Genomic DNA, 27,481 nt, shown 5'->3' with positions numbered 1-27,481 from the left:
TACACGTCATTCTTCTCTTATTGGGGGAGGGTGGAAGACAAAGTAATACATAAATAAAGCCCAAATCCTACCACTAATTAGCAGAAATATTAAACAAAAAATTGCTAGATGTGCGTTTCTAAATTCAATGAAGGCTGAGAAAAATCATTACTTCAAGAAGCAGACTTTAAGTACATTTATGCATGCACTGTTGCTTTTGGGAAAGGTCAATTAAATGTCAAAAGTGTAACTAAAAATGAGAAATTATTTAACATTCAGCAGATACAGTTTGCCTGTTGGTATACATTGCATCTAATTATGTACTTCACAATCATTTCAGAAAAGAAATTCATAAAACATTTACAAAATATGTTCAGCACATTAGCCACAACCTGATTTTAAAAAATACTTTCAGAAATACAATGAATTGGAAATTGACTCTACTTATTGGAAGTGTTTTGATTTAAAGGAATAAAGTGTCAGCAGACAAAATATCTGCAAAAACCTGGACTATACATTGTACCTTTCAGTCTATTACCTTGAATTAATAAAAGAGGCCACTACATATTTAAAAGATTTTTTCATCCTTGAGTAGCTATAGCTGCTATGAGAGGATTTTAAAACAGTCAACACATTGCCATGAAATCTGCTTTTTATAAAGAAAAAAGCGTATTTTCAAAATTGTAATGCAGCTTCTGGCAAGCTGGCAGTAAATGCCACAGAGGAAATCACAGACAACCGGATGTTTGCTGTGCAGCAGTCAATAGTACTGTCAGTATTCAAAAAATGTGTCTCCTGTGTTTTCTTACTTGGAAATATCCCACAGATCATAGACGAAAAAGATAATCTTACATTTTATAAATTGCTCTTTTCAAAGTTATACTGTTTACAAAGCCTGTTACTAAGGCCCAGGTTCTCATATACTTGTTCTCGCCAGATATCTTCTTTTTGGTCAGTCATGCAGCAAGGTGACATTAATACAAGAGAGAGGATATTGAAACCTTGCCACAAAGGAATTAAATCAGTGCAGCAGGAAGACAGCCCTCAAGACAGCTATCAGGAAGCCAACAAGAAAGTAGATATTTATCAGTCAGCAAGGTAAGTCACACCAGCATTCATTTTATTAATTTAATGTAGTATTCCTGGATTTTTCAGAAGATTGATGTTTCCTTTCTAGCCTTTGTGAAAAGAATTTGTTCATCTTTTTGATTTTTGTTCTGCAAGTAATCTAGCCTTACCCTAGAGAAAAATCTCTATAATTTTATAAAAATCTACAGGCAACAAAATGCCTTTAAGTTGTCAACAGGTGCACTTTTGTACCTCCAAATCAATGTCAGCGCCTGCAAAATAACTAAGAGTACAGTAGTCCCCTCACAGTCTCTGAATTCCCCAGGACTGTGACCAGCAACTGTGAGCTCATCTCACTATTGCAGAATGGTCACCCACAGGCCTCCTGGACTTACTGGAGCAATTCTTCCATACCTACACTCATGAGCATCAGTAGTGAAGTGAACCATTTTGTTAGCCTGCACACCAATTAGATCCATGTGCATAAATCATGCGTACATATTTGGTTGTACTGGGAGCCTGTAGCTTTGAGTTCCCAAAATATCACTGCCATTTTTATCTGTTACTGATCATAGTTGCAAAGGAAGCTTCTTAGGGTATAGTATCAGTGAAGCCTTTCATTTTTTTTTTTTGTTTGTTTGCATAAAGGACGGCTTGTTATGAAACTTCAGTCTGAATTTTAAAGGCTTAAACTTGAGAAATCATAAACATAATTCTTCTAGTAGAGCACAGCGGTGAATAGGTATGCACACAACTGGCTGATAATTTGCATACCAGCTAGTGAAATTGAGACTATATTGACTGCATTTTAATTGAGGCAAAATAGAAGGCCTTTGAAGAATGCAGAGTCTAGTATCTTTATATTGATGGATTTACTGGGACACCTAAACATAAGAGCAATTAACTGTTAAGCTAAACTTATTGAGTTTGAATCTATTTGGCAGGCAAAAAGTTCTGCATTCATTTAATAAAGCAGAAGTAAACTTCCCAGGTACCCAAGAGCTTCTCACACCATCGAGCAGACAAGAGGGACACAGAAGTCATCCACCACCTTTTTTTCCACCTGCACTTCTCAGTGACCACCTATGTTAGCTTGACAGCAACTTTGCCACATTCTGACCTTCAGCATGGTATCACATATACCAAAATCAGATTAACTGACTTTTGCCATAAAATAAAAACCCAGCTGAAGAATAAGCTAAGCAAGAGTCTCTGTAAAGACTTTCTATTCCTAAGCAACTTAGAAGTGACTCTTGGTCATTTTCCTTCATAGCATGACTCGGGTTCTACTCTGATCAGCAGTCATAGTATCTGACTATGGTCAGGGCTTAAAGCAACTTACTTCAGGTACTATGTGTAATGAAGATGGAATTTATAGATGGGGTATTTCATGTCAAAACATCATCAACAAGATACCATTGGCACAATTTGCAAGCTGCAAGTATGAATTGGCTTTGCCAAAGCCTTCAGATTTTTAGCCTTTTGAGTTGCACAGCATCAGTACAGTGTTACATGAAGCAGTCATATTCTGTTCTCCGAAGCACCACATACACAGGATTCTACGCACATCTGTTAGCTATACAGGCACAGAAGTTATTGTAACTTCAAAAGTCAATTAAAGCTTCTATAAAGCCTCTCAAACATTAAGCAAAGCTTTCAGACACACTGCAACATCAGGCTTCTCAGATATAAAGGCCAACTTTCTATATGTTCTATATTTTTGCATACAGTAAACAGAGTTTGAAACTCAGAAAACAAGTGTTTTCTTGTATCTCTCCTTACACAGCTGTAAGAGAAGATATAATTACTTGAATGCAAAGTGGACTTTTACCATGGAAATGTGAAAGGAGTAAAAGTGAGACAAAGACAACACATGACTGGGTGCCTTTGTGCAGAAAAAATCCCCCCAAAATGAATGAGGAAAACAGCTTTCAAAGGTGGGCACAAACTGAAAGCATTTGTCCAAATTTCTTGAAGAAAATGACCCGCTGCTGGAGTATTTTATCTGTATAAATAAGAAACTCTACATACCAAGATCATGGTATTATCAAAGTACATAATTAATATAACTTTAAGTGAGAAGAGATACTAACAAACAAAAAAATAAAGCAAAGCACTGAAGACTCTGCCATTTACACAATGTACAAAAACATTCATGTACTTCAAGAGAAAAATGTCTTTTCAAAAGTCTTTTCAAAAAATGAGTAGTGCCAGTTATTGCCTACTTCAGGTTTCATTATTTGTATTAATACTGATTATTCCTAAGGACAGTAAATCCCAAAATAAAAGTTATTTGTATGCCCCTAATCAAGACTTCTCAGTGCAAAAACAACATTTGATGACTCTTAGAAAGCAGAAAGTCTCAACAAACAGACAGCAATCAAGAATACTGATGAAGGGAGGAAACATTAGCAGAAATTGCACATCCCTCATCAAGGAGTTTCTTCAGAATTACTCAGCAGAAAAATAAATATAAAAAATCTCAGGTGTAAATAAAGCTCTACAGCTAGATAAAGAACACTCATTTGACAGTTCACTCACATCGGTGATTCCATGAAATTTACTGAGATATTGGTTCTTATTTTAGTGTGAGATATAATCTTAAAAAAAAACCTACCTGCAATAAAATGTACTTTTTAAGTGCACTCGATGTTGTACAGTTTTCCTCAGTATATCAACATACATCCATCGATTGGCAAGTGCACACTCTGGATCGTCAGTATGGCTTTTAACTTTCTTCTTACATAAACCCAACTTTTTATCTGTTTTGAAACATCTGCACCAAGTCCATGTTTTCCTTCTTCCTAAGGCAATCTCAAGATCCAGTGAGCCTGAGGTTCTTTCTGTTCCTTAGACTGATAAAACAGAGTTTCTACGCATGAATACAGAGCATTTTTTGCCTTTAAGAAATAAAATTCTATTTTTAAAGATGGAAACAGTCATAAGAAGACATACCTTATTAAGGAATTGCAATGAATTTCAGGTGCAGGCAATAGGTTTACTGCTTCATTTCTTCAGCTGTTGAGTCCAAATTGCTCTGTGCTAGAAACAGCTGGGAGCTGTTTCTTCTGAGCTCTGAAAATAGTGCAAGATTGCAACAATTATTGTTATATTAGTTTGGCATCTACAGTTAGTCCTCATGATCAGAGATAATCTTATCTAGTCACTAGTTGTGGAAAATATTATCTCAACTGAAAACACTATATGCAGAAGTTCACTTTTGCACGTTTTGGGTACACAATGCTCTTTAGCTAAGAAACTTCATAGTTAGGTGCCTATAGTGGCCAGATTATAATATTGTCCAACCACTTTGCAACAATATCACATGCTTAGCTAAAGAACAGGATGTAACACATGTTCAGATAGTGCATGACATGACAAATTTGTCTCTTGTATTTTCAAAATATTGATTTAAAAAAAAGAAAACTTACACCTTCATATATATATATTTAATTCATGAATACATAAATTTTTATATATTTTTTTTCAGTATGGCTTGGGCTTAAGCAGTTCATCATACTAAGCATTCACCTTCCCTTATTTCAGGCTCCCACCTACATTAGCAGTTACACTGGTTTATCTGTGTTCCTTGGCTGACTGGATATCATCATATTCGTAAGGAGGACAGCTTAAGGCAACATCTGGCTAGTGTGCCTATGTTATTTACAGACTTCTGTTAAAAATCTAAATTTCTCTAAGCAAGCCTAAGCTGACATGAAATTTTAGTTGTTTTCCAGCCAAAGAATTCAGAATAAGAATGTCCAATTTTTGTGAGTTTTTGTCATTTACTGCCATTATATCTATTTTCCTATTGTCACCATTCTCTGGTATTACCATTATTACCCCTTTTACACATTTGCCACTTTTTTGTATGTAGTACTCCAATATATCAATGCCACAGGCACTAGATAGTTAATATGCTGGAAATGCAAGAGATGATTACCAGCCATGTAAGCTCCTAAGCCATAGGAAAAAGAGTAAGCCATTTACAAGAGGCTAAGAGCTAGACAGAATATTATACTTCACAAATTAAGCAGACAATTTTTGTTCTAGTCTTGATTCTGTTACGTGAGCCTGGGCAATCACAGCTTCTATGTATACTGTTTTTTTTGTGGTGGTGTGCTTTCTCGCTGTAGAAAACAGACAGCAATTCTTAATGATTTGCTGGATAAGCAACAAAATTCACTCAAGATGCAACTGCAGTGCCAAGCAAGGAATTCATCTGAGGTGTTTACTGTGCTGATCTGTGTCTCCAAATGAACCACACATGTCCCCAGCCCCTAGTATCAACCATGGCGCAGGACAATTCTGTGCTATAATAATCAGTGATACAGCTACCTGCCAACACCATCAACTCCCAGGGGCATCAGAAATTTGAATTCCAGAACTGAATCCCATATTCATTAAACGAGACTCTGTTGTGGGTGATATTCTAGCCCCATGATATATTAAAGCAGCACAGACAATTTCAGGGTGGTAAGAGGGGAGGAAGGAAAAGCTGTTCTTTTTGCTACTGTTTGTTAGAATGTCTGCTATTTGCCTAACTTTTACTTCATTGTTTACATTTTACTATATTGTTTACAATTTTCAGTTGTTTATTAAATATATATATATAAATTTCAACCTGTGGATTGCTTAGAAATGGCTGACTGTAGCATTTTTGGTTTAAATAGGTTTTATTCTCATGAATATTCAATCATTTGGGATTTTTGCATCATGCTGTTTTCCTTCCCTGTCTGAGTGACATAGTCATTTGAAATGGTTCTGCTTTCTTTCACATCCAATACTATTTTACTCATAAAACTTGGATATGTGCCCAAAAATGCATTTTCTTTAATAAATGTTCCTGTGTAAATATGTGCATGTGTGTGTGGGGAAACTAATTAAAAATCCCATATGCAGTCAAGCCTGGATTGTATTGGGAAGGCAATGTAATTGCTCACTTGCTGCACACTGTGATCTAAAAATGGAAACTGCTATGCTACTCAGTTAATGGAACAGGTTACAGTACAATTCAAGACCTTCCTCTCTCATTTAGGAATGACTGTGGACTGACTTTGAGAAATGCATATATAGAAAGTGATTTACTTTCCATTCCTCACTACAAACATGCTTGGATCCCACTTAAATCTGCCAAAACTGGAGACAATCACAATTCAAAACACTGGGACATAGCTGGTTCATAGCCTATCATATTAATTCAAACCTCAGACTGTTTTTCCTGATGGGTCACTTTACATATATCTCTATGAAATTTTGCCTACCATTTCACTGTTACCTGGGTCTTGTAAAGTCCTTCTACAAGTCTACGCTGCCTGCCACTGCACCCCTCACTAGCTTGAATAACATGGTATCATCTGCACACTTTCTTGCTTTTTTTTTCCTCTAACCAAGACATTCTTCTATGTCTCATTCAGTCAGATACTAACCGATGCTACATTTCCTCTTGACCACTAATAACCTAAAAGCCCTTAGAGAAGGTTTGCCTTTGGAAACTTCAGTACATCGCTTTAGCAGACTTGATTCACCCCACTGATATGCTTGCTGCTGCTGCCTTGAAAAGACCCCAAGAAGCCTTACAAGGGCATGACCTATGCTAGCAAAGCTGTGCTGAACTCTGCCTACCCTGAGTCTATCAAAGTCTGTCCTTGCCCAGAGCTTCTGCTCATCTGGCCAGTACAGGAGTCAGAACGGCAGCTTGCACTTTGTGTGGACTAGCATCAATAAGTCACCTACTTCACATTTAATCTACCTTTGAACTTGCATTTGAATATTACCCAATCCTGATGATTATGTGGGGATTTCTTCCATCGAGTTGTACCACAGCTGCTTCTGCGGTCAGTGTGGTTTTGAACAGATCCTATGGTGAGCCCTCTCCTCCTCTGAGCCTTACAGGGTGTGAACCTCTTAATTTTATCCATTTGTGTTTACTGTGGAAGAAATTAACTTAGCTTATTTATTTTATTCCTGTTTATCCTATTTCATGGTTGTCAGGCACAACCATTTACAAAGTCCTTGCCAGAAGGCATAATGATAATGAATGTAAAGGTCTGTGATAAACCATTCAATCATCATCCTGACCAGTCCTATAGAATAAGAATTTCATTCTCTTTGTAGTTATTGACATTATCTCAGATAATCACCATAAAGGAGCATCCTTAAGCTATCTTTTTCTTTCTGCATACAGAAATATTTTCATACCGATGTCTAGTATTTTCTCCAGTCACAGGATGCTACAGTAGAATCAATAAAGAAGTAAAAAAACAATAAGGAAAGACATCATCACAGGTGAATACTTGCATGTACCAACTTTCAATAGAAGTCATCAGATTTGGCAAGAAGGACAAAGAAGAATATCGAAATGTGGTATATTCTACTAGGCTTTATTCAATAATATCACCTCTTGTTAATTTAGTATTTTCATTGAACTGGCCCAAAATGCTTTAGATATCACCTGCGCATTTACAAAAAGCTGACATGCACATCCTGGATCCCCACATTACAAATAAAGCTGTGACGCATACTCAGGTTGGAAATTTGTGACTGGCAGTTCATGCGTGCTTGGCACACACTAAAAGTGCTTCAAATATCTTATAAATGCAATTCATGCTTTGACAGTTAAGGACCTTTGTGCAATTTATTATTTTTTTTTAGTACTATGTGGAAAATGTTTATTACCTTATTTTCATAGAAAATAAATATTTTTAAGTATAAACATAAACACACTATAAAGAAACATCCATGGAATATAAAGTCTTGAGTGAGTCTTGACAACAATCCTCTGGTTTTGCTAGGTTTATTTTTTTCTACTATAAATGAGATCATATCTAATAGCATAATTGTATGTCACTAATATCCTAGCCACCTTGTTAAATAATAAAACAGCTTCAATAATATTTCTATAGGAACTAACACCAACTGCTGCTGACTTTTTGAGAGTTCATGTTTTCAAGATTTGATTTGGATTTGAGCTGAGCATTATTTTGAAATGGTTTATAGATTTTTAAGAATGCAATCTATTCACGCATTTTCATCCATCTTACAAGCTTTTAATAAGTACATAGCTTATTCACTGATTGTTGGACTTGTCTTTAGTGATTCCAGATGAAATAAGTACCCACTTTCATTAATTAGATTTAGATTTAATTAGAGTTTTCAAGGCAACCAATTGCTGTTCTGGATGTTACTTTGACCCAAAAGGGTACACTTATATACTCTGCGTTTTCTTGATATACTAATACACTTCAGTATTTCTTTTCTAACTTAGACTCTTAACCTATGTTTTATAATGATTTTATAATGATGATCTCAAAAAGATACTGACCTTTGACAACTTTATCAAGTATATAACTAAATTCTAAAGCAAAGACTAAATTCTAGAAAAAGAGTCATTTCAAAGCATGAAAAATCACTGATCAGTTCTGTAATTACCTTAAATAAATACATAAAGGTGAACTTGGTCTTGCCATTTCCTAACTGAGGGGAGCTCTCTGGAATGCAGAGGTGAGTTCCAGGAAAGGAAGAAGTTAAGCAATATTAAGTTGTGCTTAGTTAGCCTGACCTTTCTTAAAGTTAGTTGTACATTTGGACAGACTTTGGCAGTATAATTGCTCTTCTCTGTAGTCTATAAAATTTCCTGTATTCCTAAACGACTGAACAGCTTTGTCAAAACCTTCCATTTCCTTCAGTGAACACCCTAGTCTTGAAAACATTGCATTAAACTCTCCAATGAGATCTTACCCACCCAAATCCAGGTCACTTATGGTCTGTGGCAAGAAGCCATCCTGGCATAGATGGCCATATATAGGTATCTGATTCCTACCAACACAAACTAGCAGAAGCATTCCAATTGCTTTAACTACATTGCCAAAGTTTTGGCGCATTCAGGATTCACTGGTTTCAGCAGCAGTGCAACTCTCAGACAACTGAAACCATTAATGCAGAGTACCAAGTGAGGTTAAAAAAAATGTATATACCAATATTTTTAAATACTTTCTTTTGCATGCTTTAAAAATAAGTGAACCAGATATACTTTCCCCATGGATACAAAACATTTTCTTGTATAAAACAGTAAAGGCACCAGCTTCTTTCCATGTAACTGTTTCTAGAGAAATTCCAGGGATACATTTGAGGCATACTTGGAAATGCACTAGCTGTATGTTTGTGTAGTCACTCCCTAAAGAGTTCAATATTCTGTTGGATTTCGCATTCCACATAATAGCAACTGGCATGATGTCACCACTCCACTGGTTAAAACATTACCAAAATAAAGGGCTGTTCTTATTCATTGGCAAATGTGTCTTTTAATTATAATGCTTTTTATTTCCCAGTTTTGTATAGTATCTTGTGGGGTCTTGGTAACTATGGCAACTGTTCATTTTTGTTCAGAATAAATGTGTTGTAAATCCATGCTACTTGCTGGCATATAAATTAAGGCTGCTTGCTGGAACTAGTATGCCAGAGTTCAGTTTTCCCACTTTGTTTTAAATTGACAAGCTCACTGTTGATAGAGAAAGTGCCTGTCTCCACTGAGGAAAAAAAAACATCTGTCCAGAATAGGTAGAAAAGGTCATTCAGTTCAGTGCACAAAACACAGGTGCTGATGACTACCGACCGAGGATTGAGTCAGTCACACTGAGCAAAGAAAATATTGGAATTACCTTTTAAAAAGCAGTGGCATCCATACCAGCTAAAAGCAAAGAAGGAGGGAAAAAAAAAAAAAAAAAAAAAAAAAGAGAGGTGAAACTACAGATGAAATTTATCTGCATCCTAGAGAGATCTCTCCTAGGCAGAACACATTTCAGCAGCGCTGGTGTAGGCTGTGGTGTGCAGACTGACAGACACAAGATCCAGGAGCTCTTCACTGCTGACTTCCCTGCTGCCATTCTCCAGGCTAGTGTAACCTTGGTCCTTAGAAAACACCTAATTCCTTCTAAAATAAAGTCCCCAAACTTTTATTACTACATTTTCAGGACCACATAATTCAATGGATTAAAGCATCTCACTAACATATATTTCCCTTCCTAACTCACTCTCTTCTATTTCTCCTCTTTTGCTTTCTTAGAAAAGCAGGTGATTTTAATTCACGCCAGTTACTGCTAAAACATACAATTATACTCTGTCCGTATTGTGGCAGCTGCCTGCCGCAGTACAGGCAGAGTATAATTGTACTTGAAATTCCAAGTGTACTTGAAATTTCAAATAAACCTCCTGGTACTTGTGCCCTGTTCTCGTCTCTCAACAGTATAACACAGAATCATAGACTAATTCAGGTTGGAAGGGATTTCATATCCTCTAGTGGCAACCTGCCATTCAGAGTGCAGAGTCAAAATTGATTTCAGACCAGGTTGCTCAATCCAATTTCACAGAGTTCTTCCTGAGATGTCTGGGAATAGATGAAAGAAAAAACAGCTTACAACAAAAGTAATAATTTTATAATGTGATGAAGGGCATTACAAAGAAAGGTTAACATAATACACATATTTCTTTTTAATCCAAAGAGTAGTTTATCTTGAAATATTACCTCCAAAATTACCTTCAGAATTCCCTATCCAACCTCAGTACCAAGTTCCATGGCATTACTTCTGCAGTTAAAGTTCAGTGCATGTGTAAATTTTATGTGAATTGAAACCTGGAAGATTTATTCCCTTTGATCTTTGCAACCCATTATTACACCATTATCTTCCCAAGCATTAATTAATAATAAATGCTTCATTTACCAGGAAGCTAAGCTAAGCATATATTTTTATCCTCCCAGCTCTAGGATCCCAATTCTATTTAAAAAGCTTACCACTAGCACATCTTCATTTCCAGATGCTTAAGTCTTTTAACTACAGAATTGATGCAGCAGCATGTTTTAGTATTATTACTTTTCAGATTAAGCTAAAATAAGTATCTCTGGTTTCCTTGTCCTATCTATGATACTAATTTACATTAGCTCTTTATTTTGGAAAAAAAAAAAAAAAAAAAAGAAAAAAAAAAGAAGAAAACAAGCATTGATGTTTTAAGTAAATTATTTCAACACAGCAAGACAAAGAAGGAGATCTCACAAAAACTAGCAGCAGTTTCAACTCTGCTGTATTACCATGATGTTAAGTTGAGGCTGCAGAAGACTAAAATCTTTATTTTCTGCATTTTAGATTCTGGCATAACTGTTTAGGTGCACTTATAGGCCAATAAAAGATAAGTAACTTGAGTGAATTTTAGGAAGACCAATGATGAAACAAAGCCAGTTTCAACAGGTCTGCCAGTCTATGCATCATGATCTCAGGAAGAGTTCTCATTTGAACAGGTCTTCTTCAGAGATCACTGCTCCAGTGATTCTGCCTTAAATCTCACTAAGCTTAATGGAACTAATAGCAAATCAAAAGTAGCATCTCTTGCTCCAATTCACAGGAAAATGCCAAAGCAAGGAGCTAAAAACTATCCCCCACTTCCCTTCTGTGGGTTACTGCAACTGATAAAATGTAGTTTCTGATACAGGAATTCATCACAAGAGGAAAAGTAAAGGCAGGAGAGAAAGCCTAGAGAAATTCTGGAAAAGCACAGAGATCCTATGCACAGGAGGGATTCTTGCTTCCTGTTCCCTAAAGCTGAAATTCCTGATCTTGACACCACTCCCAAAAAAAAAAAAAAATGGTCTTACTACGGGAAAAGCTTCCCCATGCAGTCTGTGTGTGGACGTCTACAGATTTAACCTCAACTCATAACTGTTTCTGAAAAAGTGGCTAACCAGAGAACAGCCACAGCTGAAGACCGGGATTCCTCTATTTCTGTCTTTAGCAGCAGACTGAAAGGAGTGCTCCAACCTACCAGATTCCTCCATGGAGTAAAAGAAGCAGTGTTTCATATCAGAAGTATCAGCATCCCCTCCTGGAAATGACAAAAGTCATAGAATCATAAAATTTTATTTTTTTTTTACCACTAGAATTTATGCTGATGCATAATTTATACACAGTAAGCATATGGTTATTTTAGGTGTTTGTCTTAGAACTCTGAATACTTTTCCTACCACCTCAACATACCCAACAAGCTATCCTAAATCATAGTATCAGTTGTTTCCTTAGTCCAACAAAGTGAAGAAACAGGAGCCAAATGTGACAGAATTATCTGTACTATTAAGATACAGCAACATAGGCTTTCAGATCTGGAGAAGTATAATCTAGAAGAAGTCTTCTTTGTTGTAGTAGAGGAAAGCACGAGTCAAACCTCAGAAACAGTACAGAGAGACAAGATGAATAAGGAAAAGTCTGGTTAATAGTTGATGCCAGGAGTCACCCCTAGAAGACTGGATTAAAAAGGCTTTCAAAATCTTTCTAGAATTCAAAGCTGAAAACTACAAGCACATACTGAGTCAATTAGACACATCATTAACTTAGTTTTCTAATTTTATCCACTTAAGACACTGGATTTACATGCTTAACACATTTCCTTTTGACTCTCAATTTCTTCACTGAACATGACAGCAGGACAAGAAACAAACCAAGCATCCTCGGACCTTCAGTACTGCAATCTCAATTTACACTAAGATTCCTGTTAATGTAAGAAAAGATAAGATGAAATACAGCCTTCTTCACATTCTAACAGCTGCCAGTAGGGCTTAAAATTCAGGGAGGAGAGGAACTGAAGTTAAAACATGATTTAACCAGAAAAGAAAAGCCCAAACCACAAAATCTATTATTGACTCATGTCTCAGTAAAAATGCCCCAAAATCTTCTGCATCAATATGTGATTGGATCAGTCACTTTATTATTCTGAACACAGTAAGGATCTATAGGTCAGGAATAAGAATGTTTGTTTTATATTTTCTTGAGAGGTGAAACTTCTTAACTAAATCTTACACTTAATCATTTCCAAATCCCTGGCTATATCTGCTGATCCCTGTTTCGATTTAAAATAAAATTCATTTTCTGGTTTGCTGCATGACTTTTATTTCAGATTTGACTCAGAGATTTATGAACAGAATATAGCTTTTCTTGCTGAACACTTGAACAACCTTGGTCCCTGTGGTGATTTCCACATTGCTGCAAGTGGAAGAAACACTCACTACTGTAAAATGATATGACATCCTTACTTCAGAAGCCAAAACAAATTTTTGAAGGCTGAATTGCTCAGTTGCAGGAAGGATGGAAACCCAAGGGGATCGAGGCCTTGCAGCATTCTGAAAAGTCAATGCCAGTTTTCGACTCATTGCTTCATAATTGAGAAACAGAGAGAATCTGGGTACACAATGAATCGTGGTTGGTATGGAAATGGGGGAGTAGGGAGGTTATTGATTGAACTCAGTTTCCCCTGTAGCCACTAACACTGAAATTTGACTCAGAGTAAAATGATTTCTCCTGAAGATAACTGCTCCACACAGCTCTGCACAGTTTACCACAAAGGGCACTACTTAAAGCAAATGGACTAGCATTCCGAAGACAAGAGCTGAACACAGCACAGCACACCAGCATGACCTCTTGCAAGCATGGCATCTCTACTACCACACTTCCTGGGGTAATGCCTTAAGCAGTGCTGATACTTGCACACCCAAACTGTTTAGTAGCTCAATCTTCAATATCCTTCCCAGTGCAAGTTACAAATACAGCAGAGCCAACCTTTACTACATGCCCTAGTACCCAGGTACACACTGAGGGCTGAGGTACAAAATACTCTGGAGGAAAGGCAAAATTCAGAGTGTTCAAATTCAAAACTGCAGTGCTGAGAACCCCCTCTTTGGTTGCATGCTTAACCCTGGGGGTTTTGCTTAATGCTTAGAAACACTGTTTTTTACAGAGCCAAGCTCACAGTGACTGTGAGTTCCAATAGTGTCAGTTAAATGCAAAACCAGTGTACCCCACAGGCCTGTTTTCTTTAATGACCATAGCACGATTCCTATGAGAGCACACCAGAGCTCCATCCCTGCTAGCATACTTGAGTTTTCTTCCTGAGGAAAGCCTCCACAAAAAATTTATGTACTATATATAACTTGTATCTATTTAATACACATTGAAATAGAAGTTACTTAGGTGTTTGCAGTATCACCAATGCCCATGATTTTGAGGCCAAATCACTTTTTAAAATGGGATTTGGTGCCTGTATCATGAGAACAATGGGGTAACAGGTAGGTTTTTTGTTTGGTTTTGTGTTTTGATATTATTAAGTGCCTGAAATCGCAAAGGGACTCAAGGACTCAGTTCTCTTTAAAACAACACACTAGGAACTTATTCAAACATTCAGCTACTTCAGTGCTATTAGAAGTCTTAACCCTGTGCATTTGTAGTTTCAGCCTTGGACTCAATCATCTAGAAAAGTGACAGAACACAAAAATTAACTGAGAACTGAAAATTAGCCTATACAAATGCACTTGAGGAGGAATCAACAAATACAGAAGACAAATCCATGGGATTCAGATCTAAGTTCAGCTGGAAAACATTCTACTTTCAGAAAACCAACCAGCTCAAAAGAATAAAATCAATGTTCAAAGTGAAAAAACCCAAGCAGATGAAATTCATAATAAATGAGTAACCAAACTACACTTTCACAGATTAAGCATTTGAAGGCTATGTGTCTTGAAGATATACGTGCATTAGTTTTCAGATATTGTACTTTACGTGATAATAAAATGGGATGTTAATCACCAATTCACTGATGAATATAACATGCTCACATTTTAATGAGCCAGCTGAAAATTTTACCTCCTTTACAGTTCTGTTTTGCAAAGCACTTCCCTAGTAATTAATTTCAAGCAACTTACTTTATTCTACTAGTATCTTCCTGACTATCTAGCATTGCTCATATATTCAATTTCCAGAGCATTTCACTTCAAAATGAGATGAACAGAAGTGTGACTTGTAGACCTAGGAGCACTGAACCATTTGGCACTTCCTTCATCACAAAGAACTATCACTGTACTGGAGAACTCTCTTGTATTATTTCACCTGGTTCACAGTATAGTAAATTCTTTTATTTTTTTCCCAGAACAAAAGTAACAGAAATAACATAATAGAAAACATCATTTATTTGGTAGTTTACATCTTCAAATATTCTACAAGCATTTATCTCCACAAAATCCTTTACAGTTAGAAAGTACATACTTCCAGCACATGATTTAAAATTGAAGAAAATAGCTTTATCAATCTTAGATACATGTTTTTCCCCACAAATGTAAAGTATTTGCTCCACTTTGCATGTGAGGAAGGAACACTGTAGTAGCCTCTTTTTACTGCAAAGCACTGAGACATGAGGTCTGGAATTCAACACTTTTCAGATTAGGAATCAAGTCAGTCTGGGCTCCCTGATTAAAATGGAGACAAAATGACCAGACCAGAAGACAGTTCACATCTTCATTTAACTGAGTTGCATTCTGGAAGATTTATGACCCTCTGCTGATCTTAGCAGTAACTTAAGGTAATCAGGGTACTCAGGTTAAGAGTTTAAGATCATAGTGGATCAATCAAAGCCTTTGGTGGCATACCAGAACATGTTCGGCAGAAGAACCAGAAGATGGTTCAGCATCTTTCAAAACCTAGCATAGCCCACCCCACCTCCAAAGATGGATTTTACAAAAGCATCATGGAAAGTGGTCATTTATACCTCTTTTGAAAACCCCTCCCAGGACGGCTGAATTATTCACTAACATGCACAGAGCAAAAGACTGTTGCAGCCGCAATTGGACTGCTGCAGCCGCAATTGGACTGCTGAGCAGCCTTGGCCTCACAGCTTGCTTATCCCTCAGATACCAAGCAAATGTTAATTCAGGGCACTCAAATTTAAGGAATTCCTTTCACATATCACCCTACTTTGCAAAGCTTCTGACTTCTCTTCAGTATATTTTTGACCATGGAAATGTCAACAACAATAAATATTCAACCCATCCAGAAGAAATCACCATGTGATGATTATAGGTGCTCAGATGAAAATATCCTGTTTCTCTCACTTGCTATGACTGCCACCCATTCTAAATGTTTTAAGAAAGTTACAATAATGAACAGGGCCAATCCTGTACTGCATGCACAGTACAGAGAAAAGTAAAGAAAATCATAAGCGACAGACCAGCCAGAGAGGATCAGATACTGGATATAAATCTGAGATAATGTCACTTCCATCAGTGTCAAACATACACGTTTTAATTGACATCAAAATCTGGCTAGTGTCTCAACTTTCAGTAGATCTGATATTCTGTCTCCACTACATTCCCAGGCAATTTGAATGAACAGCTGCCTCAGGCAGGCATTCATCTCAATCTCACCATTTGTGAAAAGTCTTAACAAGCACAAGTATGTGTCACATGCAAGCCATATTAAGTCCTATTAAGCTAAAATTTAAAGGAAAGGAAAAACCATAAAATTATACCAGGAAAAACAAAAAGAGGAAAAGTGCTGTAGTAATGATAATAAGAAAATATACCAATCCCAAGACTTTTCATTGCTGTATGAACAAGCTCTCTCACTTGAAGGAGCTGATCAGGAGAGAAATGTAGGATAGCTGTAGTTATCCCAACCCTTAGTTTGCGGCCCCTAGCAACATATGGCTGAAGAAAACAGAACCAAAGATGAATTTTTAAAGATTACCACCCAAAGGCACCTCATAAAATACAAAGGAAGTGTAAACTCTATAGAAATTGTAGTTCTGCTCTGATGCTGTGGTTCCTGAGGTGGCCTCATTATTTTTCTCTTATTCAGTATAGAAACACTAAGCATCATTATCAAAAATATTTGCACCAAAGTTGTTTGGATTTTTTAAAAACTAAGAGGACCAGGGTCACACAAAATATTTCCCAAGGACAGGATAGAGATGTATAGTCCTTTTTACAGTCATACATTAAATGGCTTATGTTATATAAGGTTCAGCGTGTCTGTTAAGAAAAATATCTTGAGACACACAAAACCAAACCAGGATCCAAGATCCATATAGCATCTGCCCTTAGGAACTTTAATGTGGCAGTCAGATTGCAAGTAGTGTTCCCAGGTGCTATTTGCATGTCAGTGGTATTGCAGGTGCTACCACTATGATAATGCACAAGTTTGTCTGAAAGATTATGCACAGCTCATTCAATGACTCTTCCGCATATTATTAGATAACAGAGGTAAATTAACATAAATCTTAATAGATTTTGGATCCCAGTAGCATAAATACAAAACCCAGCACACTCAAACACTTCACCTGGGGACTGTCCCTTTTCTACAAGGTTTGTACTCTGCCTGGCACAAAGAGGACCCATGGTTCCCATGTGCTCTTGGATCACAAAACAACTCTTCAGTAAAAACAAGAGCCATTACAACACACCCCCACCACACCGAAAGCATGCATCTTGTTTAACAGAAGGATTTTGTGTTCTATGGAGCTTTGTTTCTGGCTCCACTGTAAAGGGCAAGATGAGCTTTGTGCTTAAAACAGCAATTCCAGATCTCTGCAATGCATCAAAGCATTCTTTTATATAGTTTTAAAGCATTTACACTGAGTATCTCTGAATATAAAATGGATATTCTCAGAACAATGTAACTGTTACTTAGAAATAAAATTAGTTTGGAAATAGTTCCTTTAAGACCTTAACAAATCTTCTACATAATTTGTATTTATCGTAAATGATCCAAATGCAAGGATTTCAGTTCTCCCTGGCATACATCAAAACCAGCTCCAGTGGAGTAGATTGGCATTTAAATAGGCAGGCTTCTGACAACCTAAGAAAAGAAAATTGGTTTTGAAATCACTGAGATATTTAACTCATATGATCACCTCAACAATCATAATGGTTACAAGCTACTTGTACTTTACTTTTCAGAGCACAAAAAGTAAACCTCAGCTAAAATTAGACAAAATGCAAGTTCTCAGAAGTCAGATTTTGGGCAGCTCTCCAGTAAAAATACACAGGTACAACTGTTATAACTGGAAAATACTGAATATTTGTTTCTAATACTAATTAATATGCTTTCAATACAAGACAATTTACTTCAAAGTTAAGATATTTTTAGATAAGAGTCACCAAAATAATTTTAAACACATTTTTAGTTCATTATGATTTTGTCCAAATGCTTTCTTTTCTTGCATCGGTCTTCAGGAATATTTACCAAAGATATTTTACTATCTCTATTTCCTGCTCCTCATTATCTTGGGGTAGGACAGTGTCCTGGGTTCAGCAGTAGCAGTCATTTTTCTCCTTCTCAGTAGCTAGTGCAGTGCTGTGTTTTCATTTTTTGGCCTGGGAAGAGAGCTGATAACGGCGATGTTTTTAGTTGCTGCTCAAATGTTCGGTCTGGCCAAGGACTTTCTGAGCCTCATGCTCTGCCAGGGAGGAGGGGAGGCTGGGAGGAAGCAGAGACAGGGCGCCTGACCCAAATTGACCAAAGAGGTATTCCATACCACAGCACGTCATGCCCAGGATGTAACGGGGAGTTACCAGGAAGGGCTGCAGGGTTGGATGAGGTATTGGTCGGTACTTGGCTGGGGGGAGTGGGGCGAGTTATCTGTTGGCTGGTGCTGAGGTGTTGGATTCTCTTCACTTGTTATTTCCTTTAGCATTATTATTATTGGTGGCAGCAGTAGTGATTTGTGTTATACCTTAGTTACTAAACTGTTCTTATCTCAACCCATGGGAGTTGCATTCTTTTCAATTCTCCTCTCCGTCCCTCCAGGAGCAGGGGGAGGGCAAGGGCAGGGGGGAGTGAGTGAATGAGGTTTGTGGTTGGGTTTAAACCACAACAGACAGCTACTGTCTTGTTTCTTCCCCCTGAGACTAACACAAAGTAACATCCATGATGAAAAAGGGCCAACACTTTGCAAGTTTCTTCTAAGGAGATAATTGTATTCCTCCTTCTGTCTACTGAGACCAAGGCTTTCAGTTTTGAAGAAAGACAGCAAAAGGAATTGACTATCATAAATATTTCTTTGCGTAAACGCTTCTTTTTATGAGATCTAGTCTCCAGAGATGGTAGGAAGCAAAGGGCAACCGAGAATGTGCAAGTGTGCTGGGAAATGTACAAGAAAGGTGCTGAAGCAAAGGAAACCCTTTATACATTCCCACATCCTCACCTTTCTCTGATGAGATAAAAAAAACACAGCTTAACTGCAGGGTTATTATGTTTGTTTTGTACAGCTCTTGAACTGCAGAAAACAGAGTAAATTTCAGCCAAAACTGTTCCACCTGCAGATTATTGGATATATCACGTTAGCATTTTCCTTATCTTGCATTGATTAGTCTAATATCTTACACTTAAAATCTAGTGAAAACAAGGTGACTCCCAACAGGAGAATTTTTTTTATATATTTTAATTGAACCTGCCTGTAAGAGGCCCACAGGAGAGACACCTCATTCACGAAGTACAGGACAAGAGATACAGCAGTTATAAAAGCCAAAAAAACAAAAAGATATATTCACTATAACCATGGAGAAGAGATTAGAACAGTCCCTATGGCCTCCTTCCCTACTTTCTTTCCACCAAAAGAACCCACCCCACTTTTATTTCTGCAACAATCTCTCACTACTTAGTGATTCAGAGTTAAAAAACACACAATTTCAATCAAGATACCTGTCTGAGATTTATGAGCGCTGGAACAGCAGAGTTTGCACACATTTCTGCATCTCTGAAGTACTGATTCTCATACTGATTAATCCATAAAGTCTGCATTAATCAACATTTCTCCAGCTGTACATTGGCACCAGCTAACACTGAAAAAGCCACACTAGAATTCAGGAAATCTCTAATAAGCAACAGTTCACGTGGAATTCACATGTGAGTTCTTTACCCCAGCCAGCCATCTGATTTCAAATTCTGTTTGCAGATATGTAAAGCAAATTCTGTATCATGAGTGCTGGGTAATTTCTTTTAATGAGAGTTAGAACAAAATCTCTAAAAGAGGAGGGAATATTTCCTTTTCAAACATTTTTGTTGCAGTCTGTTTCTAATTAGAATGCATGCTTTGCTATGAAATTCACTAAAATAATAAGTCATGATCAGAAATAACCATTAGTTTAGGGAGACTTATCAACTCTTCCTTAAATATTTAGTCTTCCCCTCTCTGCTCATTGTAGGAAGGACAGGGACACTGTTAGGAGTGAGCTTATCTATTACCATATCATAAAATATGAACATCTTGCACTGAACCAGCTACTGTTTGAATTTCCCCTAGTGACTCTCCCCCTTGTTAAGTCTAACTTCTGCTTCTGATCAGTGCTTTCACCTTGTGCTTCTGAGCAGTTGATCGTAACTACATCGAACAGCTGTATCACAGAGGTTACCTATTTAACTTACTATGCTCAAAACACACAATGCAAAGCACTGACCCCAGTTACAATCATGGACAGGATTCATGTTTAATGAATAGACAAACAAAACTATCTTACGGAAGTTTGGGAAGTTTTACAAATATGAAAAATAGGAAAATAAATGTTTTAGGCCAAGCAAAAATGCAAAATCAGAAAAAAAAAGAAAAAACAACCCCAAACCTAACCAAAACAAAACAAATCGGGTCAATAATGATTAGAAAGTTTCAAATAGGAAGAGTAGGGGGGGAAGTAGAATAAAATTTTCATAACATCCGAACTATCCACTCAGGATTTCAATAAGAACAAAGAGGTGTTCATCCTCCAGCTCTTTGTCTAGTGTGGTTGATACACTTGCCCATACATAGGCATCTAGTGCCCTTTCAATTGCTTTAGGGCTTTTAGCTTGGCCTTCATCTGGCATGACAAAAGAACATGGGTCTCCCTTTGGTCTTGTATCATATCTGCCAGTTCTGCCCAGATGTCTTGGACACCCTGAGGGCATGTCATATAACCCCAGACACTTACACATAGGCAATGAATTGCAGCCAGCATGTCAGATTTTGCTTGCTATGAGGCAGTCTATGTGCCAAGGTGTCCAAAATGAATGTAAATAATCTGCCTTTGGGAGCCAAGAAATGTGAGCTGCTCAAACAGTTAATTGTTCTCTCAGTGACTGGAATGAATGAAATATTCTTACTCCTCATGCTGAATTCTTAGCCTGAAAATCATAAAAACTATTACAAGTTGCCTTAGGCAAAACTCAGCATGTTTAAGTCTTCACTGGAGTTTTCGAATTCCCAAAATACAGCAATAAGATTCGAGTACTTTCTTGCTCAATTTAAATATAAAGATTTTTTCCTCAATCAGAATGTTTATTTTAACAAGTCTCGTGAGAAGCAGGTTCAGAAAACCAATATTGATCCATGCTACAGAAGTTTACAATGGTCATAAATTAACAGTTTTACTAGGAAAATAGAGTTGGATTTTAAAGCATAAGGGTGCTGAGGAGGTTGTTAAATGGAAATGATAAAACTTTAATATCTCACTGGTGGAAACACATAGCGCACTGTCAACTTACTAAAAAAATAAGTTGTCTCTCTCAGTTACTTAATATTTATAGTATGAAACCTTTTTTCCTAAAACTATTAAAAAAAAAAAAAAAAGAATAGAACAGTAACCCAGCCTCCTGCTGCATTTTTCTGTTGACATTAACCCAGGTATCTCAAAGATAGCAGAAGAAAATACATCACTTCGTTCTTCTGGACAATGATCCTCCTCAGCACAGATTCTGGGTTTCTCTTTAAGTCAATGACCTTTCCCATGGGCTTCAGCAAAATGGTCATTTACAAAGCAGGGAACTTGCCTGGTTATGAGTTACCTTGCTGTAGATTGGGAATAAGTTCACTTTTCCCTTTTGCAAAGTGTTTCAAAATCTATCAGTCATAAGATAAGGTTTTTGAAGAGTTTTCTCCTTTCAGGAATGTTGAAGGTGGTCAGCCCCAGCACAAACAGTGCACCAGGTTGAACACACTCAGCCTCACGCATCTCTCTTTAATTTCCGAATTTTTTCGTTAACAGAAAATTCCCAAGTAGCTGTCAGCAGACCATATATATTGTCTATACTGGGTACTTTAAAAAGACTAGCTTGATTTTGATCAACCTCTCATCTCTAGCTGAATATTGACTTTGTTCAGATTTTAAAAATAATGAGCACAGAAGAACACAGCCATCACTGAGGTACAGATTCTATTCATTTTATTTTCAGTATGCTTATTACTAATGAAGGATGCTGGAAGAGTCTCTAAAAGTGCAGAAATCTTACCCTGTTAAAAACTGTGCATTAGAAAAAGAAAACCATTTTAATTTTAGAGGTCAGTTTGACATACTGGATGAAGTTATAATGGCTCTACTATCTCAACTCTTTCCTCCTATGCATTTTGGCACAAGTAAATAAAAGACAAAATCAGTTACAAGAATTGAATAAAACTATGTACTTAGCAGGTGCATAATAAATTCTCAAATAAGAATAAAACTTTTTAAAAAGTTAGGGCCCCTGTGTTGCTGTAATTGCTACTTTTCCATATAGAAAATAAGAAAATTGGATGATGAAAATAATTGCATAAATTTTGTTCTTTAAAAGCAACACTAAAAAGCACACACTACTTGAGTCTTCCCTATGCTAACTGAAAATAATGGGTAGAAAAATCATATGTATTCTAATTAGAAAGTAACAACAGCTTCACACAAGATATTAGAAAGAAAAGTAGAAAGCCTATGAAAGCTTCTGAGGAGGCAGAAAAATACTGCATGATTAATAGTATCAAAAAATTCCAACTAACAAAACAAGTGACAGTTGTTCACTACTAAAGAGGTATTTAGGGTTAAATCACATGAAATAGAGAGAAGGCATTGCAAATGCAGAGCTAAACTTGACTGGCCATAGCTGTCAGTTACGAGACTGCAGAGAAATGTAGAATTGTCTGTCAGAGACTGCAGAGAATTGTTTATTTTGCTCAATAAACCATTTTATATGCATGGTATCACATACTACAGAGCATGCATTCATCAGCCAGAACACTCTTCGCTCTCACAAAGCAATTTAAGAGGATGCTGCCAACTTGAAATATTAAGAAACTGAAGTCCTGCCTCCACCCCTACCCCCACAATTAAAAAACCCAAACCACCACTTCGTTCTAGAATATACTTTTAGGTGTAACACTTGATTATGCAATTTTTTTTCTGACTTTGTAATCATATTTTCCAAGCAATTAAATTTTTTTCACTTTCCTGTTGCTGTGTAGAAAATCCACCCATTGAAAAACTGGCTGCAGTAGCAAAAGGCAAACTAGAAAGAATTAGCTTCTTTTATTTTATATGTGTTACTTGTAATAAAAAGCTTACTATCTGTAGAAAATACAGCTAAATATTTAGAAAGAAGTGTGGCTTTTTCCTATCTGCAACTGTTATTTAAACAACTTAGTCTGTAGGCTCAACTGGCAGACATATGCATGGGCTTGCCAAGCTCTAAAACACAGCAGTGTCAGTAATGCTATCAATTCAGGTGCCATTTCTTCTGCTAACAAAATTATTCTAAAAGCATACCTTTTTTTTTCTTTTTTTTTTTTTTTTTATAATAGGGCTTGCTAATCAAATTATGTTCACAACTTCAGAAATTCAAGCGCTGGCTGACAGAAATAGCTGCCTGGACATTTAGCCTGAGCGAAAGAGAAAACATATCAACTCCATGAAATGTAAACATCCTGTAGGAGCTAAAGGCAGATAAGCTCAGACATTCCAGGTAATTGCACTTGGTATGTAAGGGACTTTTAAAATTTACCAGCCAAATGTCCATGAGCAGGATCTATAGGATTTTACAAGTATTTCTTTCCTATCTATATTCCCTACAAGATCTGCTCTGCTAGAAAAGATGGAAAGAAGAATCTTGACGTACCATTTCCTCACCATACAACAAAGTATGTAATTATAAATAAAATTAAATGCACCAAGTACTTCACATGAAAATTAACAGAATTGAAAACATACATGCCTAGTTCAATGCACAGATACATCCATCTTTTGATTTCAGTTGGGCTCCTTTTAGTAATGGTTGGCAATAAAATTAAAACAATGTGCAGCATACCATGAAATCTCTATTTTTATTCCACTGGTCTAATAACAGCGATGGAATTGAAAAAAAAAAAAATCAAGGTTACAATGAAATAATTAATTCCTTTCAGTATATTAAAATATTCAGAGTTAGTTATTCTGAGATATTACAGTTGAAAACCATGTAAAAGACAATTATGGTTTTGTAAGAATTACTTTTTGGGTTGAGTTACGCTTTTAACAACCATTTTGTAACTTTCTTTCTTACTATTATTACTGTTTTATTGGCCATTTTTTGCTGCGGTCCACAAAATTCAGATCACCTCACAATCATATTTCACAGTCAGCTAATTTGGAATATCTCCTAAAAATTTCACAGATGTGAGCAGCACTCAGGAACAGACATTTTTATAGGTGTTCTCAAGCTTTTCACCAGCCAGCTATCAGGTCAGCCACTCCATCACCACCCACCCTTCAACTTTTCCTTTCTCAAAAGAGCCAGTGACATCTACGAAAGCGTGGCAGTTGTGAACTTGGACAACTTACCATTATAAACTTTTTCTTTTTTTGTCTATTCATGCCATCTACAGCTAGAAGTACTGTGCCGAGTCAGCAGGGCAGGGGAGAGGCTGCAGCCCCCAGCACTACTATCAGGACCCTGCTGTCTAACTGCCAAAACCAGGGACATGAACAATGCTGACTGCACACATGATGCTGACTCCTGCCCCTGGCTCCTCTCTTCCCTGTAGGACAACTCTCTCCTGTCGCTCCAAAGATTAAATCAGCTGCAGAAAATACCACCATGACGTACAAAGAACACAAACACTACAACTTTTGCTAATGGTTTTGACCACAAACCTAAGAGAGTGTATTCTGTAAATACAAAATGACCAGCATTTAGCTTTCACAACCTCAAAAGCAGCTATCCTGCACAAAGCCAAATCTCCTTGTCTTAATTTACTATTACATACAGCAGTTGGTATCACCATGTGATCTTCCCTAAAAACACAAATCAGATTGCTGAGATGTCAGAATATATATTTCAGAGACATCTTTAAGACACCTGAAAATTAAATTATTGATCTATTAATCTTAGTTTACAGTAATTTAATTTTTTCTTTGCTTAATACAGTAACTGTTGCCAGAACGTGTATTTGCTTAAGTCTAGCTAAGCGTTCATTCAAAAAGAAAACAAGTACCTTCAGTTCATGAGATAATGAGCAGTAATATAATACTTTTCTGTTTACCAGACTATTTTCCAAACTGTCTTCTGTACACTCACTATCACCATTCAATCAGAAAATCATAGTGTATCAGTCTCTCACATTTAATGGTTCAATGAGTTCTTCATGGTTTTATACATCATAGTTGTCTCAAAAATATCACCACACTGAAACGCTGAAGATGAAGGAATGAGAAAGATAATTAACATGTAAGAGACTTCTCTGGCTTCTACCAAGTAACTGCAACCACTAACGTCTTTGTGTATCTTAATAGGAATTAAAAAAATTAAACCTTTACTTGAACAGAGTACTTAATTCAGCTTCTGAATCTGGTAGTCAGGTTAATCATAGGTCCTGTGATTTACCTCGTGTGCCATCTGTTTTTTCTTTCACCCTGATTTTCTTCACTTAGTTTTCCCCACGCTCTTCAGAAACTTCCCAGATGTAGCCTTTCTCCACTTCCCAGTCCTCTGCCTCCAGGGGGACCAAAGATGTTCATCATTACAATCAATCTCATCTGCAACAAGCTGGGAGGGGTGAGAGGCAGGGGGGGAAAGATTACTCAAGAGAGATCTGTGCTGGATGTTACATGATTTCCTATCACCTGCTTTCTGATAAACTTCTTGTTTGCCAGTCCTTTGTCAGATATTCTGTATTTATAGTCACAAGTGACATCCATCCTAACTCATTTCTTGAGGCAAATTTAGAAGAAAACTCATTCCTGACATTTATTTATACATAATGCTAACATTTATGCCCTATCATTACTGTATTCTTTTTGGACTGCTTCCTATTAAATCAACATTACAAAACGCAGAGTTAGTTCTCTTAACCTAATTTACTTTATACGTTTTTCCTCTAAATTGAATATATGTGACTGCAGACAATTTTCAGAATGGAAGTAAGGATTATACAATATAATTCATACTGCAATAGCAAGTGCTAAAACCTGAAGATAAGCTATCCCTTCATCTTATGATTTGTGAAAACACTACATCATTTCAGACATATATTATGTCATCACCACAATGTTTCTTACATAGAGTCTGTGTTATCATCATTCTAACCAGGTCTAGCAAACAGAAAAATCTTTAGGTAATCTGATTTTATTCCCCAACACCAGAAATACATTAACAAAAACACCTGCCAGGCCAGGATGCTTTGGCATCATTCAAATAAAAAGTCCTAAAATTTCTCCTGAAATAACATATTACCTTTACATATTGAGGTAGAGAGAGAATTTAACTCATTCCCAGAACTTTTCTAAGCAGCAGTCACAGGCAGTCTTTTTATGTTCACAAACATCTTAGGATATTGTCCTACATAGCAATTTTTCCAGCACCAAAGCAATTTTAGGAAATCACCTGCTCTCTCCAGGCCCGAGTCATGCACCTGCCATTATACAGTAAGACAACTTAATGGTGTGGGTTGTTTGCTGTTTTTTTAAATCAGATTGCTCTGGAGTGTGACTCCACACAGAATCACAGCAGCACCATTAACAGACTCCAGAACTGAGGCAGGCAGGAAGGTATGTGAATGGGAACACCTTTTCCAGTGGAGAAGTCTGATTACGGGCTGCACCCTTGTCAGCAAGAAACAGTCCTGCAGGGATTTGTTGACTACAGCATACTAGGTGAGCATATAAATTTCTGGTGGTGTTTTCAGAAGAGGCTTTATGTATGGGAGTGGGGGTACAAAAAGCAGTGAAAGCTGGATATGCAACACTTTGAGCAGCTCTGGAAAACCCAGCACTAGTGAGAAATATCTGCCCTATGCTTATACAGGTAACTTGAGATTGCAGGCAGAGGGGAGACAGGAGGGGAACTGCGTGGTCATAAGACTGTCAGAGCTACTGAAGCAGCTGTTACCAATGAAAAGGAGAAGGAAAGGGGAAAGAGAGACTTTAACTCCTTCTCAGTAAGCTTTGGCAATTTCCCTGCAATATAGAAATGCCTAAACTAATTTTTAAATGATCAGTCTAGCTTGCCAGCACTATGCTTAGTAAGGGCTAATTTATTCTTCCTCTCAGACTCTATGACAGTAGACATACCTGAAAGGCATGAACACACACACAATTTTAAATATATTTCAATTAAATGTGAGATATGGCACAGCTTAAATAAAGCTTGACAAAATTATCAACAGCACCTACACATCCAGTTATCACAGATCAACTAGTAACAACAAAAAAATCACTGGCATAAACCATAGATTTTTTAATCTTAGTTTACAATGGATGGTTCCCAGAGCTTTCTCTGTGTTTTTTGCACGTCCACATCGTCAGCCAGATTCTTTGTAACTGTGGAAGGAAAGTACTGCTAATTAACCTGACTGGATCCAGACTTTTACCTAGTCTCTCATC

At 36.9% G+C, this 27,481-nt stretch overlaps 1 long non-coding RNA gene across 1 annotated transcript; it reads right to left on the bottom strand.

Annotated features, from left to right (window-relative positions):
- Positions 1-10,262: 10,262 nt before the first annotated feature.
- Positions 10,263-25,615, bottom strand: LOC136007337 (uncharacterized). The gene is made up of 3 exons (XR_010609633.1): positions 25,485-25,615; positions 11,860-11,919; positions 10,263-10,432 (listed from the first exon to the last, which is right to left on the bottom strand). It is a non-coding gene; the product is annotated as an uncharacterized LOC136007337 (long non-coding RNA).
- Between the last annotated feature and the right edge of the window lie 1,866 nt (positions 25,616-27,481).

This window comes from Lathamus discolor, chromosome 1 (assembly GCF_037157495.1).
Source record: "Lathamus discolor isolate bLatDis1 chromosome 1, bLatDis1.hap1, whole genome shotgun sequence".
NCBI lineage: Eukaryota > Metazoa > Chordata > Aves > Psittaciformes > Psittacidae > Lathamus > Lathamus discolor.
Note: the sequence above shows the minus strand (reverse complement) of the source record. Positions and strands in the feature narration are given on the sequence as shown.